The sequence below is a fragment of the Canis aureus genome, chromosome 33, assembly GCF_053574225.1.
Source record: "Canis aureus isolate CA01 chromosome 33, VMU_Caureus_v.1.0, whole genome shotgun sequence".
NCBI lineage: Eukaryota > Metazoa > Chordata > Mammalia > Carnivora > Canidae > Canis > Canis aureus.
Window position 1 is genome coordinate 4,983,371 of NC_135643.1, and position 19,130 is coordinate 5,002,500.

Genomic DNA, 19,130 nt, shown 5'->3' on the forward strand with positions numbered 1-19,130 from the left:
CCAATGAAATAATATTGTACCTCTGGAAATTAAATTTTCTACTCAGTGGGTTTTCATAGAACTTTTGACTTTGTTATGTTCTTTTCATTCTCACAAAAGACACTATTGTATAGATGCTAAAAGCAGGGGCTCTGACACAGACCCACCTGGAATCAGGATCCTGAATCTTTTATTATCTGTGTAATCTTGTATGAGTTAATGGTAGTACCTCCAGCATAGGGTTGTCATAAGGGTCCTACATACTTATTTCTTAGAACAGTAGCTGACTTGTATTAAGTATTCAGTTTCTAGTTGTTGTGGTCCCTTTTTTATTATACATCATCAAGCACATGCAGGCTCGAAGCCCCTTGGGGCAGAAGCTATGTTTATTTACCTTTGTGCTGACTGCAAAATAAATGTAAAAACAGATATTGTTAAATTGAGGTGAAAGACACACCAAAGCATTACAGTTCAGGCTTTAGTTAATTGATGGAGTGTTATTTCCTATAATGTATCACAACCGTTTATTCATTCACAGATATTTGTGGAGTACTTACTCTATGCCAAGCACAGTGCTAGGAACTAGGGATGAAATGGTCAGCAGAGACACAAGACTCATGCTTTTGTGAATTTTTCACAAAGAATCGTGGTTAAGAAAGATGTTAATCTGTCATCCAAATAGATGTATAATTCATACTATGCCTCGTTCTATTAAGGGGTAGCAGGAGGCACTTTTTGTGCTTATCATAAGGAAGAGGTTGATTTGGTTTGAAGTGTTCTAAATGGCATCCCTGAAGAGATGATAGATGTTTTGTGATGAGACAGGTTAGAAAATATTAACAAGGTGGAAGGGAGAAACTGATGAGCATGAGGGAAAGATGCTCGGGACAGAGAGAGCAGGGGAGAGAGTGATAGGAGATAGGGCAAGTAGAAGTAGGTCTTTGTAGAGTAGGAGTATGTTTTATATTTAGGAATAACAGGAAATCATTTTTAAGTACTAGATGTTACCAGTTTGCACTTAGAGAAAAATAATTCTCTGTATGCAGTGTGGAGAGCAGATGGATAGGCCTGGAAAGGATATAAATTAATGTCTTGGGGCAGCCCCGGTGGCAGCGGTTTAGCACCGCCTGCAGCCCAGGCATGATCCTGGAGACCCTGGATCGAGTCCCACGTCAGGCTCTCTGTATGATGCCTGCTTCTCCCTCTGCCTCTCTCTCTGTCTCTATAAATAAATAAAATCTTTAAAAAAATTAATGTCTTAGGAAGATGATGAGACCTTTCTACGAGTTTGATGATGACTCGACTTGGATGGATTAGAATACCCAGGAAATACTACATTGGACACAAGGAAGCTCCTTCCTAGAGTTGATATCTAGGTAAAGCCTTAGAATGCTGCCCAGCATTTTTACTTAAATTTTATGCTTTATTGTTTTTTTTTAATTTAAATTCAAGTTAGTTAACATATAATGTATTATTAATTTTGGGGTAGAATTTAGTGATTCATCAGTTGCATATACCACTCAGTGCTTATTCCATCAAGTGCCCTCCTTAATATCCATCACCCAATTACCCCATCCCTCTACCTACTTCCCCTCCAGCAGCCCTCAGTTTGTTCTCTATAGTTAAAGGTCTATTATAGTTTGTCTGTCTCTCTGTTTTTATCTTTATTGTTTCTTCTCTGCTCCTAAATTAATTAGTTTTGTTTCTTAAATTCCACAGTAAGTCTTCTGACTTACTTTGCTTAGCGTAGTACCCTCTAAATCCAATCTATATCTTTGCAAATGGCAAGATTTAATTCTTTTTGATGGCTTGAGTAATATTCAAATATATAATAACATATTATATATATATATATATATATATATATATATATATATATATATATATATATATATATCACATCTTCTTTACCCATTCATCCATCAGTGGACATCTGGGCTCTTACCCATAGTTTGGTTATTGTGGACATTGCTGCTATGAACATTGATACATGTGTACCTTTTGAATTACTATCTTTGTATCCTTTGGATAAATACCTAGTAGTGCAATTGCTAAGTCATAGGGTTGTTCTGTTTTTAACTTTTTGAGGAACCTTCATACTATTTTCCTGAGTGGCTGCACCAGTTTGCATTCTCACTGTAGTTTATTGTTAATATATATTTTACTTATTTACTTTTAATTTTTAGTTAAATATTTAGTTAAATTTTACTTAAAATCTCATCATTATGGGTATTTTTAGAAGAATAAAATGAATCATCTCTTCTTAAATTCCATTGGGAGAATAAAATGAAACTTCTGTTTTTAAGATGTATGTACCGGTGGAGAGGCAGAACATGAAACTATTATAGTTTTAGTTTACTAAGATTTCTAAGATTTTTGGGAGTTTGTGGCAAATAAGGTATAAGAAGGCACTGTAGAAGTGAGAAGTTATGTAGCATTTTTTGGCAAGGTCGAGGCAGGTGGGCTTAGAAAAGGGTAGTTCGGGATCTAAAAGAAACAAAAGTGAGGAAGAAGATGAAGAAGCAATATCTATAATATATATGAAAGGTTATATGTGTGTGTACATATGTAAAGGATGCATATGACGTTAAGGTATATATATGAATATATGGATATACATATGATGAAGAAAGGAGTATATTGCTAAAAAGTGATGAAAATACATCTTATCTTTATAATTTTTCGAGAGCACTAATAGATTAGGTAGTTAGAATTTACAACTTCTGCTTCTTTCATACTTCTTTAAAAATAATGAGTTGTAAAAAAAAAAACATAAAAAAAATAATGAGTTGTACAGCCAGATTATATATGTAGTGACCAAAACTTAATCTCTCTTTCCTGAGTGGAGGAACTAACTTGTTACATTTTAAAGTAATGTTCTTTTCTTTGTTAATTTACTTGTGTAGGTGCTAAACGAGGTGTGACATGGTTTTCTATTATTACAGGGGAGTGACATGAACTTTCATCACCTTTTCTCATGTGCAATTGTACTTGTTTTGACAGAGGCTAGAAATGATAGCATAAAACTGTTAAAAGTAATGATGCAAAATTGACTATTACTATAAAGAAATTTACAAGTGGAAGTCATTTCATAAGGGGTGAGTATTGTTACAATGACAAAAATAGGTTCAACTATCATCTAATTTTTCCAACCAAGACACTTGGATGCTAAGCAATACAAGAAGGTGCTTATTAAAGTAAAAACACATGTGGTTATATATGTGAACTGAAAATAGCCCTCTTAATATGAAATCTTAGAAGATACTTTATTTCAAGGGTTAACGTTTATACTGTGTGGAGAAAAAAATATTTTCCATTACCTCAGTAGGAAATCCTATCGGTCATACCTTTGTGTTCCTAAAAAAATGTTTGCTTGGTAATTTCTACTGATGGATAAATGTGAATGAACATACTTTTTTTTAATGCTTTTGTTCCTCAACTCGGTATAGATGACATTTAGATGTAAGTGATAAAAATGATATTTAACTGCATGTGACTTTAAATATAAAACACTGCCACTCATGAATCTCCAGACTGAGTGGTAGATATATTTTAACATCAGAGTTCTCATTTTAAGAATTTTTGGCCATATGACAGGCACTGAGGGGAGCACTTGACGGGATGAGCACTGGGTGTTATACTATATGTTGTCAAATCGAACTCCAATTAAAAAAATATACAAAAAATAAAGAATTTTTGGCCATAGTAAATCTAGGTGAGACTGTATTTAAAACATATATCTATATGAAGATATTCTTGGGTGTAGGAAATCTTATTTTTTATAATCAAATGATTATTATTGGAATCAGTGGGGGTTCCATACATCCAAAGATAATAGTGTCATTGAGATTAGTATACTTGCCGAAGAATAAGTCTCATTGAGGCTAGAGTAGTTAAATGAAAGGCTGTGGTTTATTATTTTTAAGAAATGAATTGAGTGACATTTTTACTACTACTCTTATTTTAATTTCTTTTTTTTAATTTTTATTTTATTATTTATGATAGTCACACAGAGAGAGAGAGAGAGAGGCAGAGACATAGGCAGAGGGAGAAGCAGGCTCCATGCACCAGGAGCCTGACGTGGGATTCAATCCCGGGTCTCCAGGATCGCGCCCTGGGCCAAAGGCAGGCGCTAAACCGCTGTGCCACCCAGGGATCCCTTATTTTAATTTCTATTCATGATTTTGCAGGAAAAGAAAATTTGGGACTTTAATTTCTCTGTAATTTGAATTAGTTATTAATATATTGACTCCTGTGTTTATATATAGTATCCAGGAAATTCTTTTTTTTGTATATATATATATTTTTTATAATTTTTTTTTATTTATTTATGATAGTTACACAGAGAGAGAGAAAGAGAGAGAGAGGCAGAGACATAGGCAGAGGGAGAAGCAGGCTCCATGCACCGGGAGCCCGACGTGGGATTCGATCCCGGGTCTCCAGGATCGCGCCCTGGGCCAAAGGCAGGCGCCAAAACGCTGCACCACCCAGGGATCCCCTTTTTTGTATATTTTTTAATTGGAGTTCGATTTGCCAACATATAGTATAACACTGAGTGCTCATCCCATCAAGTGCCCCCCACAGTGCCTGTTACCCAGTCACCCCGTCCCCCCACCCACCTCCCCTTCCACTAACCCTTGTTTGTTCCCAGAGTTAGTCTCTCATGTTCTGTCACCCTCTCTGATATTTCCCACTCATTTTCTCTCCTTTCCCTTTAATCCCTTTCACTATTTTTTATATTCCCCAAATGAATGAGAACATACAATGTTTGTCCTTCTCCAACTGACTTACTTCACTCAGCATAATACCCTCCAGGTCCATCCACGTTGAAGCAAATGGTGGGTATTTGTCATTTCTAATGGCTGAGGAATATTCCATTGTATACATAGACCACATCTTCTTTATCCATTCATCTTTCGATGGACACCGAGGCTCCTTCCACAGTTTGGCTATTGTGGACATTGCTGCTAGAAACATCGGGGTGCAGGTGTCCCGGCGTTTCATTGCATCGGAATCTTTGGGGTAAATCCCCAGCAATGCAATTGCTGGGTCGTAGGGCAGATCTATTTTTAACTCTTTGAGGAACCTCTTCTCAGTTTTACAGAGTGGCTGCACCAGTTCACATTCCCACCAACAGTGTAAGAGGGTTCCCCTTTCTCCACATCCTCTCCAACATTTGTGGTTTCCTGCTTTGTTAATTTTCCCCATTCTCACTGGTGTGAGGTGGTATCTCATTGTGGTTTTGATTTGTATTTCCCTGATGGCAAGTGATGCGGAACATTTTTCATGGGCTTGTTGACCTACACATGGGTCCTCTTTGGTGAAATTTCTGTTCATTTCTTTTGCTCATTTCATGATTGGATTGTTTGTTTCTTTGCTGTTGAGTTTTAATAAGTTCTTTATAGATCTTGGAGACTAGCTCCAGGAAGTTCTTAATTGAATTATGAGGTAGATAAAACTTGACTTTTTTTTTCCTCCTTCATTATTTCCCAGAAGCTCTTCTATTCCTAAACTTAGCTATTCTTTATCTCAGCCTCATAAACTTGAACTCTTAATTATCTGATTAGTATATTAAAGTCAGTGGGATTAGAAAATAACACATGAGTTAAGTGTGAATTATTGCCAGTGTTTCTGTTCTAAGGTTAATTGTTTAGTTTGTGGAGGTTCTGTGTAAAATAAATAAAGGAAAAAAAAAGGAAATGAAAAGTTGGCCATGCGTGGCCGATGGTGGTTAATCCAGTTCTATGAACTAAAGTCTCTCTAATAATATTTTCCATTTTTAGATGATAAAGATATACTTTCCAGGGTTATTTTCATTTTCACTGAGAACTGAATTTACTCCAGAGTTAAATGGAATAATTTTAAACCCAATTTCAGATCATTCTCTTATTTCTGGTTCTAGAGATTTTGACTTTCCTGCATCGTATATCTGCATACATTCTTTCATGAAGGTTTATTTCTTCTTATTTATGTAAATGTGTGTTTGTATGTGGGTTGGTGGGGAAAGGAGCTGCCCATCAGTTCAGGTCATCACATTGCCACAGATGCCTGAAGGTATTGTTCATAGTGAAAATTCAGAGAAATAAACTTTGAGCAGTGTGATGGGAGTGGCATTCTTTGTAGTATCACACAACCTTCCTACACTAGCTGCTCCTAAAGTCTAAATAGTGAAAAATATTATACTCATTTGAAAAATGTTATTAGTTGTATTTGGGAGCCTTTAGAACTATATCCTATAAAAAGAATTGAAGCAGTTTTTCCAAGCAGTACATTCAGAGTGCTGCTTTAGTTTTATTATACTCACTTCAGAAGCACTGCTTTCTTGGATCTTTTGAAAGTCTTCTTTTGGAAGATTCAACTTGAATTAAAATCTAATTTGTCACAAAATCATATTGATTTCCCTTCAAAAAGAGATCTTAAATTCATTGACAGCTGCCCCTTTTCACTGCCACTTCTGTGGCATCATTTCCTCCATAGAAGACCACCACATTGGCCTATCTGGTCCGGATACTTACTGTCTTGCTTTTCTCCACAAGCCCATCATGTGATGCTTTTGCAACAGAAACATATTATGGGTACAAAAGTCCAAACCTCAGGAACCTTTGTAATGGTCTCTTCTTTTCCTGGACTTTTAGATTCCAGAAACTTCTGTTATTGGAGATTTATTTTGTATATCCTTGATTAAAAATAATTAATTACAATTGATTTCCATGTAAAGACAGATGACACTTTAAAATAACAGTTTGTCTTCATACTATACACTATAATTATACCAAAAATAGCTTTAATTATACTAGCTAGGTATATTTCAAAAATAGGTCTCAGCTGGTATACAAGAATAATCCATAATTGAGACCTTAAAAATTGTGTCATGTCTACTGCACCCTAGGAAAAAACAAAATAAAAAAGTATATTTAGATTGTACAAAGAAAGGTGTTATTTCTCTAGGGGAAAACAGTGTGAATTTGATTTTTTTCCCCACTCACTCACATTCTGAAATTTTCCACACTTCTGCCTTTTTAATATTAATATCCAAATAAATGGACCATCCATGCAGTAAAGTGCTTCACAGAGAAGGGCTGTATACTGATACCATTCTGTGCTAATAGTTATTTTTCTGTAGCGTGGGTGAGAGAGATAATTTTTTTTTCTGATGACAACCAATTCTATGGAGTGGATGATCCAAAATAAGCAATTTTTCTGTTTTGATTTGTGTTCTGTCAAATGTAATAAAAAATAAGTAAGGAATTGTTGCAATAAGAACTTGGTATTATAAACCTTGTAATGTCTCTATCCTGCTATATCAAGTGGATCTTTTCTTCAGACTCTTCATCTTTCTAACACTGATTAGCTAAGTTGACTATCTAAATTTACTGGAAGAATAATTCTCTCTGTCTCTCATTCTCTTTCTCTAGGGGGGGGAGGGACAGAGGTGGGATGGGGAAAGAGAGGGAGAAAGAGAGAGAGAGCATGAGAGAGAGAAAAATGAAAGAATGAGAAACTAGGGAGATAAAATAAATGTTGATGTTGATTACCATTCAATTCCATTCAATTCCAAGTTTTCTTCTATAATAAAATTTCATTGTAGCTGTTAATTCAGTGGATAGTAGGTGACATCATCTATACTTTGATCATGAGGTCTTGCAGACAGAAGCTTGTGGTTTATATCAGTTGCTATAAAACATTTCTGGATGATTTCAGTATTTTCTGTTACCTCAGTTTATCAATTCCTTGCTCCCCTTTCTCACTTTGATATTCACCTGGTAAAATCCCAGACTTGGTACAACTCATTTTTGATTACTATGTGCCTGTACCTGTGAAGCTGAGCATGCCTAGAAAATGCATCCTATGTTGAAATTCACTCTAATTTCATGATCACTAAGCCAGATGTCTTGTTATTGCTTCCTGGTAGTCCTATTAAATTTACCTAATCCATTTGCTCTCCCACTCTCCTAGATGGCTTTTTATACTTTTTTCTACCTGTTCAGCAACCCCCATCTTCACTTAGCTGATGACCCTTCTTCCCATCTTACTGAGAAAACAGAAACAATCAAAATAGAAATCATAAAAGCTACCACAGCTGAAACAATCCATCTGCATTTGTGACCATATATTTAGGCTTTTCCTGTTTTTATCAATGAACTTACTGTGCTTCAACTAAAAGCTCATCTTTCCACTGATATCCTCTCTTGCCAACTCGTGGACATTGCTCCAGGCTCCCTCTATACTTTCAATATAAACTTTTCTCTCACTATTAGGTCATTCATCACAGTGGAAGAATATGCTGTAATTTTTCTCATCTTATAAATCCCTATCTTGAGTCCATATTTCATTCTTTAAGGTTTTTTTAAAAAAAGATTTATTTATTATTTGAGAGAAAAAGAGAGTTTGCGTGCAGGGGTAGGGGCAGAGGGAGAGGGAGAAGGAGAGAAGCAGACACCTTGCTGAGCATGGAGCCGGACCTGTGGCTTGATACCACTCTGAGATCATGACCTGAGCCAAAATCAAGAGCTGGATGCTCAACTGATTGAGACGCCCACTTGCTCCTCATTTTTGATGTCATCTCATTTCACTGTACCCCTTTACTTCAAAACTACTTGAGACAGTTATGGTTTCTGCATCCAAGTTCTCTCATTTATTTCTCACTTTAGAAAATATTATATTCAGATGTATTGATCAGCACCATGTAGTATGCAAGGTCTGTTTTATTCATTTATGATTTCTTAAACTAGTGAGTTTTATCTAATGTTTTTATTTAATATATTAAAAACCTTGTTTTCTATCATCTTAAAAACATGGTTACTAAACTTACTAAATTCCCAATGAAAAGATACTGAAATGTAACATTTCACTTTTTAAAAAATTCATGAGACATTTTGTAGCTACTTTTGTAACAATGAGAATTATCATTTAATCTTGGAGTTGACTCTATTTTACTAGTAAGAGAATTAATTTCTTAGAATGCCTCTGGTATGGGCTTGATGCAGGATACTATGACTAGAAACATACCATAGCTTTTCCTGTCATGAAGTTGCAGTGGTTTTCTTGAACTCATTCTAATCAAGCATTCTTCCACCCCTACCTCTTTAATGAATCTGCTTTTGTTCTGGTCACCACTGATCTCCATGGTTTTTTAATTAATTAATTAATTAATTAATTTTTAAGGTTTTATTTATTTATTCACGAGAAACACACACACACACACACACACAGAGAGAGAGAGAGAGAGGCAGAGACAGAGGCAGAGGGAGAAGCAGGTTCCATGCTGGGAGCCTGATCTGGGATTCGTCTATGGGATCATGACCTGAACTGAAGGCAGACGCTTAACCACTGAGCCACCCAGGTGTCCCAAAGTTTTTTTATTTTATTTTTTTAAGATTCATGTTTTTTTTTTTTTTCCCTCTGGTGGCTGATCTGTAGTTTTGGGCTGGTGGAGACAATCACTTTATTTTTCTTGGAACAACACCTTTACTTGGTTTCTAAGACTCTCCTAGGAAACCACATTCCCCCATTTCTGCTCTACTCTATTGGTCATTTCTGCTCAATCTCACTGGTTGGTTCATTATCTTCAATAATATTTTTTAGGATTATAATCTGTATTTTCACATCTTCTCTCTGGAGGAAAGAGGTCAAGTAAGTTGTTTTAGAAGAATCTACCTTCTTTTTTTTTTTTTTTTTTTTTTTTATTTATGATAGTCACAGAGAGAGAGAGAGAGACAGGCAGAGGGAGAAGCAGGCTCCATGCACCTGGAGCCCAATGTGGGACTCGATCCCGGGTCTCCAGGATCGCGCCCTGGGCCAAAGGCAGGCACTAAACCGCTGCGCCACCCAGGGATCCCAAGAATCTACCTTCTTATAATGCATCCTTAAGTATCAGCTGGCTTCATGTAGAGCATAGGTATAATGATGAAAACCAAATGCTATCTATGTAAAATCTAAAACAAAGTAAAAATTAATTTTCATTTTATTCCTAAAAACATATACAATAAAATATCATTTTAACATTGTCCAGTTTTTCATGTTTTCAGATATTTTAAAAGTCTTTTAATGTCTCCAGATAGATCACCACACATTGCATACATTTATTGGCATTTTGATAGCTTGGGATAGAAAGTCATATAGTCGGCACTATATGTATTATTCAGAGATTAAACTTTAGAATTCTCAGGATTTAAAAGTTTTGAAGCAATCTGGGTATTTGGATAGCATTTTAATTAATTAATTATTTTAAAAAGGATTTTATTTATCTAAATGGCAGAGCGAGAGTGCACAAGCAGCGGGGGGCGGGGGGGAGGCGGGAGGCAGAAGGAAAGGGAGAAACAGACTCCCTGCTGAGCAGGGAGCCTGATGTGGGGCTTGATCTCAGGATCTTGGGATCATGACCTGAGCCAAAGGCAGACACTTAACAGACTGAGCCACCTAGGCGCCCCTGGATAACATTTTTGAGGGCTTCTTCATGTCTACTCTTATTTCCTTATTTAAGAAGGAGTAAAAGTATGTAAAGTATATGTTAGAAGACCTTCATAAAATTGTTAAAATAAACTGGGTTTGTGACTGTTATGGTCAGTCACTTTGGCTGAAAAATGTGTGGTGCTATCATTTCTTGATAATGTTGGGTATAGGAAATGTCATTTCACACTTTCATTCTAATTAATTATAAAATGCACTGGAAAAATGAACTCAAGACTAATTGTTTTAAAAGGTATTATATGCAAGTTGTATCCATTTAAGGAGTTACTTCAGGTTCAACAATATTTTATTAAAAATGTGTATAAATAACTGTATTTGTATTAAGTTGTCTGACTAGCCCATAGACATTACATGAAATTACTTGTAGTTTGATAGTATTTTATTTAATCTTTTTTTCCTTTGCTTATTTTGTTTCTTAAATTCCACATATGAGTGAGATCATATGGTATCTTTCTCTGAGTGACTTATTTTGCTTAGCATTATACTCTCTAGCTCTGTGTTGCTGCACATGGTAAAATTTCTTCTTTTTAAATGATGAATAATATTCTATTGTATATATACACTGCATCTTCTTTATCCATTCATCTCTTGTTGGATACTTGGGCTGCTTCCATAGTTTGGCTATTGTAAATAATGGAGTGCATGGAGTGCATGTATCCCTTTGAATTAGTATTTTTTTTCTTTTTTTTTCTTTTTTTTTTTTTTTACTTTGAGGGTAAAAGCCCGGTAGCATGATTCCTGGATCATAAGGTAGCTCTATTTTTAACTTTTGGAGGAACTTACATACTGTTTTTCAGAGTGGCTGCAGTGGTTGCATTTCCACCAACAATTCAAGACAGTTTCTTTTTCTCCACATCCTCTCTTGTGCTTTGGATTTTAGTCATTCTACAGGGATAAGGTGATATCTCATTGTGGCTTTGATTTGTATTTCCTTAATAATGAGAGATGTTGAGCATCTTTTTATGTCTATTGGCCATCTGTATGTCTTCTTTGGAGAAATGTCCATTCATGTCTTCTGCCTATTTTTAAATCGTATTATTTGTTTTCTGGGTGTTGAATGGTATCAGTTCTTTTTATATTTTGGATAGTAACCCTTTATTAGATTTATCATTTGCAAATATCTTCTCCCATTTAATAGTATTGTTGATTGTTTATAACTGTGCAGAAGCTTTTAATTTTGATGTAGTCCCAATAGTTTAATTTTTTTTTTATTTCCCTTACCTCAGGAGACCTATCTATAAAAATGCTGCTGAAAAAAAAAATGCTGCTGTAACTGATGTCAGAGAAATTAATGCCTCTGCTTTCTTCAAGAATTTTTATAGTTTCAAGTCTCACATTTAGGTCTTTAATCTATTTTGAATTTACTTCTCTGTATGTTAAAATAAAGTTATACAGTTTTATTGTTTTGCATGTAGCTCTCTGGTTTTCCCAACACCATTTGTTGGAGAAACTGTCTTTTTCCCATTGTATATTCATTCCTCCTTTGTCCAAAATAAAAATCCAGACCAATTTTGGATGAGCAAATCATTCTTCCTCCCATCTGTCCCCTAGCTTTTTTTCAAACTTCTAGTTCTACCCTGTATCTGCATGGGCTGTTTGTTGTGTTGTCTCTTTAAGGGCAGGGACTCTGCTTCCTACTGCCCTCTAGAGTCTCCCAGAACTGAGCTACCCAATTTTTAAAGTCCCAAGTTTTAAGTGCTGCTGGTTGTAAGAACACATGAAATTCATCCCCCTTCACTTTCAAATGCAAATGTATGGGAATTTATCCTCCCTCTTGTTAGTTCATGGGCTTCCCAGTGTGAAAGTCTGTTTTTTACCCTTCTCTGTGCCATTAGCTCCTCCTTACCACAGATGGCCCTAGACCATTTCATTCTGAAACTGCATTTTTACTTCTACCTTCTTCAGTGTGGCCTCTTCTCTACCTTTAGTTGTAGAGTTTGTTCTGCCAATCTTCAGTTCATTTAGGAGTTTTTTTATGCTGATATGAGTGTTATCTACTTGTATCTGTGCAAGGAGGCTAGTTTAGAGTCTTTCTAGTCTGCCATCTTCCCAGCCTACCAAATTTCTTTTGCTCTTAGTTGATAGTATTTTAAAGTATAATCTTTTCTCCAAGATTTTTTGGTAGCTCTTCATTCATCCACTATTCAATATGCAAGGGAGTCTGCTCATTTCTTCAGAGAAGGAATTATTCAGAAAAATGTTGTGAATAAAGTGAAAAGCAAGAGAATGCTTTATTTCAGGAGAGTGTAATGATGGGGATGGGGAAAAATCAAAGGAGAAGTTATCAGGCCTTTGACCTAGAGTTAGAGATCTCTCAGAAAGGAGCCATGTCCCCTGCCCACCCCCTTCTACTAGTTGAGCCCCAAGTGAAGAGCAGTAGAGACCTCAGAAAGGATTTTGAGATCCTAAAGCAGAGGAGACCTAGAGCTTACCCTTGTGGAAGAGCCCAGGACCTGGGGAGGAGAGACTAGTCCCCAGAGTTGAAAGGACTATGTGACATCTCTGAGGAGGATGGCCTGAGGCTTGTCCACAACTTTCCCATAGATCACCTTGCTCTGCAGTGATGAAAAATCCTCAGACACCCAATAGAGTTATGAAAATAGCAGAGAGGGATCCCTGGGTGGTGCAGCAGTTTAGCACCTGCCTTTGGCCCAGGGCGCGATCCTGGAGACCCGGGATCGAATCCCACGTCGGGCTCCCGGTGCATGGAGCCTGCTTCTCCCTCTGCCTATGTCTCTGCCTCTCTCTCTCTCTCTCTGACTATCATAAATAAATAAAAATTAAAAAAAAAGAAAATAGCAGAGAGAATTGCTGGACAGGATCTCATAGATGAGAATTATTGAGTTTGACAGAATTGTAACCTCAATAGACTATCTGCCAAGGACCAAAACACAGAAGAGGTAAGATTCAAAGGACGTGAGCATGGACAAATAATACTGAGGAGTATTTCCATCCCTATTTTTTAACATTGCATAAGACTTTTGGCATTTAGATTCAATCCTAAGCAAAAATAGTGGAGTTTGAGTGAATTTAGAAATTAATTGTTAAAAAAAAAAAAAGAAATTAATTGTTATAAAAAATGAAGTTTTTTTTTCCTATAACTGAATTTGTGGATGGAGCTTCATACCTGTTTCACACATTTCTTTTTTTCAAACATATTGAAAATTACAGCTAATTTATTCTCGACTCAGTAGACAGCCATAATCACATGATAACAGGTGATAATCACTGTTATCACTTTCTTAGGTATATTCCAGGGGCCACTTGGCTGGCATATGGAGAGCTTTGTAAGGCTTTGATGGGCAAAAATAATTTTTACAGGGACTCTACAAGTGGGATTTCCTTGACTTTTGTTTTGGGACAATCGAGATCTATATTAGAGGAGAATCTTGATATTTTTCATCATATATAAAAAAGCACCATGAATAAATAAGTTCCCATCTGTTGTGCCTAAGAATAAGTAGATAAAAGCCACACTCAGACATTTTTCAGGCTTTTAGATCCAACACTGAATAATTCCCAAGTTCATGGTAAATTATCACATTTCCTCAATATTTATAGGTTTATTCTGGAACACAGCTCTCTAGACTCTAGAATAGGCCACATGACAAGTTGCTAACAGTGAAATATGGGACATAGTCGGGAGTAATTTTTAGACAGAAAACCATAAACTTCTAGAGCTAGAGGTCAACTCTAGAAGTTTAGCCTTTCTTGGATATAAATCCTGGAGATAACTTCCTGATCCCAGGTGTTTCTATGCTGATCTTGGTGACTAGTGAAGGGACTGAGGGAAAAAATGTTTAAGCCACAGGATATAGTGTAGTTGGACATAGCCGCCTAAATATGGCTGATATAAATTAAATATTAAACATATTTCCCCATATCCTCTAAATATGTGAAATATACAATTTTAGTTTTTAATACCTTATCAAAGTAACAGCATGACATTCTGTATTTTATTAGCTTATACCATGCTAAACTACATTGTTACATCTTGAATTTAGGGACACTTGAGTCAAGTTTCCTGTTTGGCGGGGAGTCTGCTTCTCCCTCTCCCTCTGTCTTTCCCCCAACTCATGCTCTCTTTCTCTCTCTCTCTTTCTCTCTCATGAGCTCCCTCTCAAATAAATAAATAAAATCCTTAAACAAATTCTTGAATTTATATGAAAGCATTTTAGAACAAACTTGAATAGAGAAGGCAGAATTAAATGTATTTATTGATGACAGTATTCTTCATACTGAAGAAATAAAGTTTTAAGATGAGTTTTATTTTACATGAACTAAGCTTTTACTTAGAAGAAAACAAAAGCTGAAAAAATACCAAAATTTTTTGTTATCTTCACATATGAATGTGGCTTGTAGTCAAAAATAGATTGTTAAATACACTCACAGTTTTCCTTAGTTATGTATTCATAACTTGGTCAATCTTGACCTCTGGGTGTGAATATTGGAACTCTATACTGTGCTCTTTTTTTTTTTTTTATACTGTGCTCTTATAAAGTTACCTATTTCTGAAAAATTGTCACTAGCAACAGAATTTATCAGGTCATAAATAACTTGAAGAATGTTATTCATTGTAACATTATTCATTAGGGGTATATAATTATTATTTCTTCACGTAGAATTGACTGTTACAGATGTTAGTATTAACTAATCAGCAACAGGAAATTACCATACATTTTGAAGATTGAATGTTTTGTTTCATTGAGATGAATGATGAGGCATTTAAATTGCCTAGAAAACACCACGAATTTATCACAAAACTGATTTCCTTTTTTTTTAAAGATTATATTTATTTATTCATAGAGACACAGAGAGAGGCAGAGACACAGGCAGAAGGAGAAGCAGGGTCCATTCAGGGCCCAATGTGGGACTCGATCCTGGGACTCCAGGATCACACTCCGGGCTGAAGTTGGCGCTAAACTGCTGAGCCACCAGGGCTGCCCCACAAAACTGACTTCCTAATGATCTCCTGCCCTGCTTCCGGAAATTGCTTTTAAAAATACAGATTGTAGCTTATAATTCATCTCTTTCACAACCCTGCTGATTCCTCCTTGTTCGTAGATTCTTTACCATGAGGACCTGCTTCATGAGTGAATTCTACAGTTGCACAGAGCCTCAAATTTTAGAAGGGCTCCATTCTTGGTTTACTGCCATGTCATCATTCTGAAATGATTAATAATTTTGAAAAAAACACTCCACATTTTCATTTTCTACTGGGTGCCACAAATTATATGGGAAGCCTTCTTCAGCTGTCCCAGACAGACTTTATTCTTTTCTCCTCTTTGTTCTTATACTTTTTTTGGTACCTGTCTGAACCATGATACCAAATTACACTATAATTTGATTATCATCTACTTGCCTTTCCAGATAGTTGCAGTGGATGCTGTTGGTACCCACTCAGATCTTTTTTACCAGCCAATTTGCCAATCTCCTAGTTGCTCTGAGCACTGGTTGCTAATAGCCCACCACTGGCCTTCTCCAGAAAATTGTGCTGATTTAAAGGTCAATCTTTGCCATAAGGTGGGCTCTCTCTGTGATGTCATTTGTACTGCAGAGCTCCTTGTGGTCATCTTTCAATCAGACTAATGTAGACTATTGCTGAGCCAATATCCTTGCCTTGCTTCATTTTCTAACCTGTCCTCCTGTCTCCTCACTATTTTTCTCCTTTGAACATTTTCTTAACAGTACAAAATTACCTGAATACTTGTGCCAGGCTCTGCTTCTAGGTGCTCCTGTGTAAACCAAGCATGAATTAGGACAGGTACTATGTATTTTTTATCTCTGCATCTCCAAGAACTGTTCTTGGCATATGGTAGGTGTCCTATTATGTTTGAGTCAAACATTTCTAGGATACTTTGTTTGAGTGGTAAAGTTCTTTCAGTGTAGTTTTGTTCAAGACATAATTGTGAAGGGTATAAATTTTGCTTTCTTCATAGATACTCAATTACCTCTAGTTTTCTAGTGTGGTCCTTCCAGCCAGGGCCTGTATTTTAGATCACCTTTTCTCGCTCAAACTTCTAAAAATGTTTATCTCTGAGTGCCTTTTAACTCACTGTTTCTTTGGAAAGGTTGTGAATTTATAGAATATTAGAATGAGAAGAGGCTTAGAGAATATTCAGAAAGGAACTGATAAAAGAAAAAATACTGGAGGCTCAGGAAACAAGAAGAAAAGAAACAATGGAAAGCAGAATTATGGTTACATATCATATAATGGACTATCCCTCTCCTCATGAGTTTTATAAATTATGTTTTAATGATTGTAACAAAGTTTATAGCACTGTCTGATAATAAGACAATGAATTTAAAAGTGAGGAAGGTAAGGGACTTAAGTTGAAGTGAGGTGTCCACACACTTCACTAGAGTGGTAAAAATGTTGATACCAGTAGATTATTATCATCACATATATAGATACTAGAATACTCAGAGGAATACTACAAAACCTATAGAAAGATATATACTCAAAACCACTACAGATTTTATTTATTTATTTATTTATTTATTTATTTATTTATTTATTTATTTAAGGAAGGGAGAGAGAGAAAGTAGAGAGAGGAAGAAGGAGAGAGAGAAGCAGGTTACCTGCTGGCAGGGAGCCAGATGTGGGACTCTATCTCAGGACCCTGAGGTCATGACCTAAGCTGAAGCCAGATGCTTAACCAACTGAGCCACCCAGGTGCTCCTCAAAACCACTATAAATAAATCAAGATGGGAGACTGAAAATTATAATAAAAAAATCCAACATCTTTTTATGATTAAAAACTCTTTAACAAATTAAGAATTGTATACGCTTAGCAGAACATGTTAAAGATCTGTATGCTGGAAATTTTTGAAAATTAATGATGAAAGAAATAATATCTAAATAAGTGGAGAAACAACTGGGTTCATAGATTGGGAGGCTCAACATAATAAAGATATCAAAATCCCAGCAAGGTTTGTTGTAGATAAAGATAAGTTTATTTTAAAATTTATGTAAGACGCAGAAGCTAGAGTAGCTAAAATAATCTTGGCAAAGAAGAATAAAGTGGGAGGAATCACTCTCAAATATTAAAGTTTACTGTGTAGATGTAATAATTGAGATAGTTTGCTATTAGTAGAGGGGCATGTTGATCAGAATAGAATAGGGAACCCAGAAATAGACCCACAGAAATATGCTCAATGTGAATTTTGATGAAGATGCAAAAAAATTCAATTAATTGAGGGTAACTTTTCGACAACTAGGGCTGGAGTAATTGGATATATCCATGGGCTAAATAAATAAAAGGAAAAAAGAAAAATAATAATTTCAACCTAAACCTCACATCTTAATTCAAAAATTTACTCAAAATTGATCATAGAATTAAATGTAAAATAAAAATATAAAACTTTTAGAGAAAACATGGAGAAAATATTTAGGATCTCGGGCTATTCTAAAGTTCTAAATATGATATAAAATGCATAATTCATAAAAAAGGAAATGAGATAATTTGGACCTCATCAAAATTAAAAACTTTTGCTATTTAAAAGCCCATGTAAAAAAGCTATTGGTTGAGAAAAAATGTTTGCAAGCTGCTTATCCGAGAAAACACTGGTATGCATAATATATAAAAAACTCTCAAAACTCAACAGTAAAAAAAAATAGTCTAAACAGAAAATGGAGACAACATGAAGAGACATTTCAGTGAAGACAGTATACAGATGGCAAGTAAGCACATGGAAAGATGTTCAACATCATTAGCAATCAAAGAAATGCAAATTAAAATCTCCATTAGTTATTAGTACACATATTTCAGAAAAGCAAAAATTAAAAAACCCCCCACAAAACTGACAATACCAAATGCTGGTGAGGATATGAAGAAACTGGATCATTTCTACACTGCTGGTGGGGATGTACTACTGGACAGCCACTCTGGAAAAGAGGTTATCAGTTTCTTGTAAAATTGAGCACGTTAGTTATGATAGAATCCAGTAATTTATCCCAGAGAAATGAAAACCTATAGTCACATAAATTCCTATGCACTAATGTTCATAGCAGATTTCTTTATAATGGCCCTAAACTGAAATTTATCCAGATATCTTTCAAGAGATAAATGGTTAAACAGACTGTAGTACGTATTTATATACTGTATAATACTACTCTGCAATAAAACAGAAAAGACCTATTGTTTCATACAACACATCAGGTGAATCGCCAGGGAAGAACTGGAGTAAGAACAGCTGAGTGGAAAACAGCCAATCACCAAAAGTTACATTCTTTGATTCCATTTAGGGAGCATTTTTGAAATGACAACATTTAAAAAATAGAGAATGGATTAGTGAATATCAGAGATTAGGGACAAGGGAAGGATTGGGGACAGGAGAGCGATAAACAGGAGACATTCTTATGGTAATGAAACTATTCAGTATCTTGAGTGGATGATGCATCCAGGAAACTACCTGTGATAAAACTGTACAGAACTAAATACACATGTACATTTGTACAGATACATAGATACACACAAGTATAAGTAAAACTGGGGAAAACTGAATGATATTGGTGTATAATGTTGGTATCTGGATTGTGATATTATACTATAGCTGTACACAATACTACCATTGGGAGATGGGATAAAATGCACATGGCATCTTTATTATTTCTCTTAACAGCAGGTTAATCTTTAACTTTCTTAAAATCAATAAAAAAATTTTGTTGGTAATATGGT

The 19,130-nt window shown here is 35.5% G+C and overlaps 1 protein-coding gene and 1 long non-coding RNA gene across 20 annotated transcripts in view; both read left to right on the top strand.

The window, feature by feature from the left end:
* Window positions 1–19,130, top strand: part of CFAP299 (cilia and flagella associated protein 299) — a 625,333-nt gene that overhangs the window by 136,697 nt on the left and 469,506 nt on the right. The gene's annotated exons all lie outside the window — the stretch shown is intronic.
* Window positions 1,932–19,130, top strand: part of LOC144304183 (uncharacterized) — a 58,644-nt gene continuing 41,445 nt past the window's right edge. The window contains exon 1 of the long non-coding RNA XR_013371134.1: window positions 1,932–3,077. This is a non-coding gene — a long non-coding RNA (uncharacterized LOC144304183). The remainder of the gene's footprint in view (window positions 3,078–19,130) is intronic.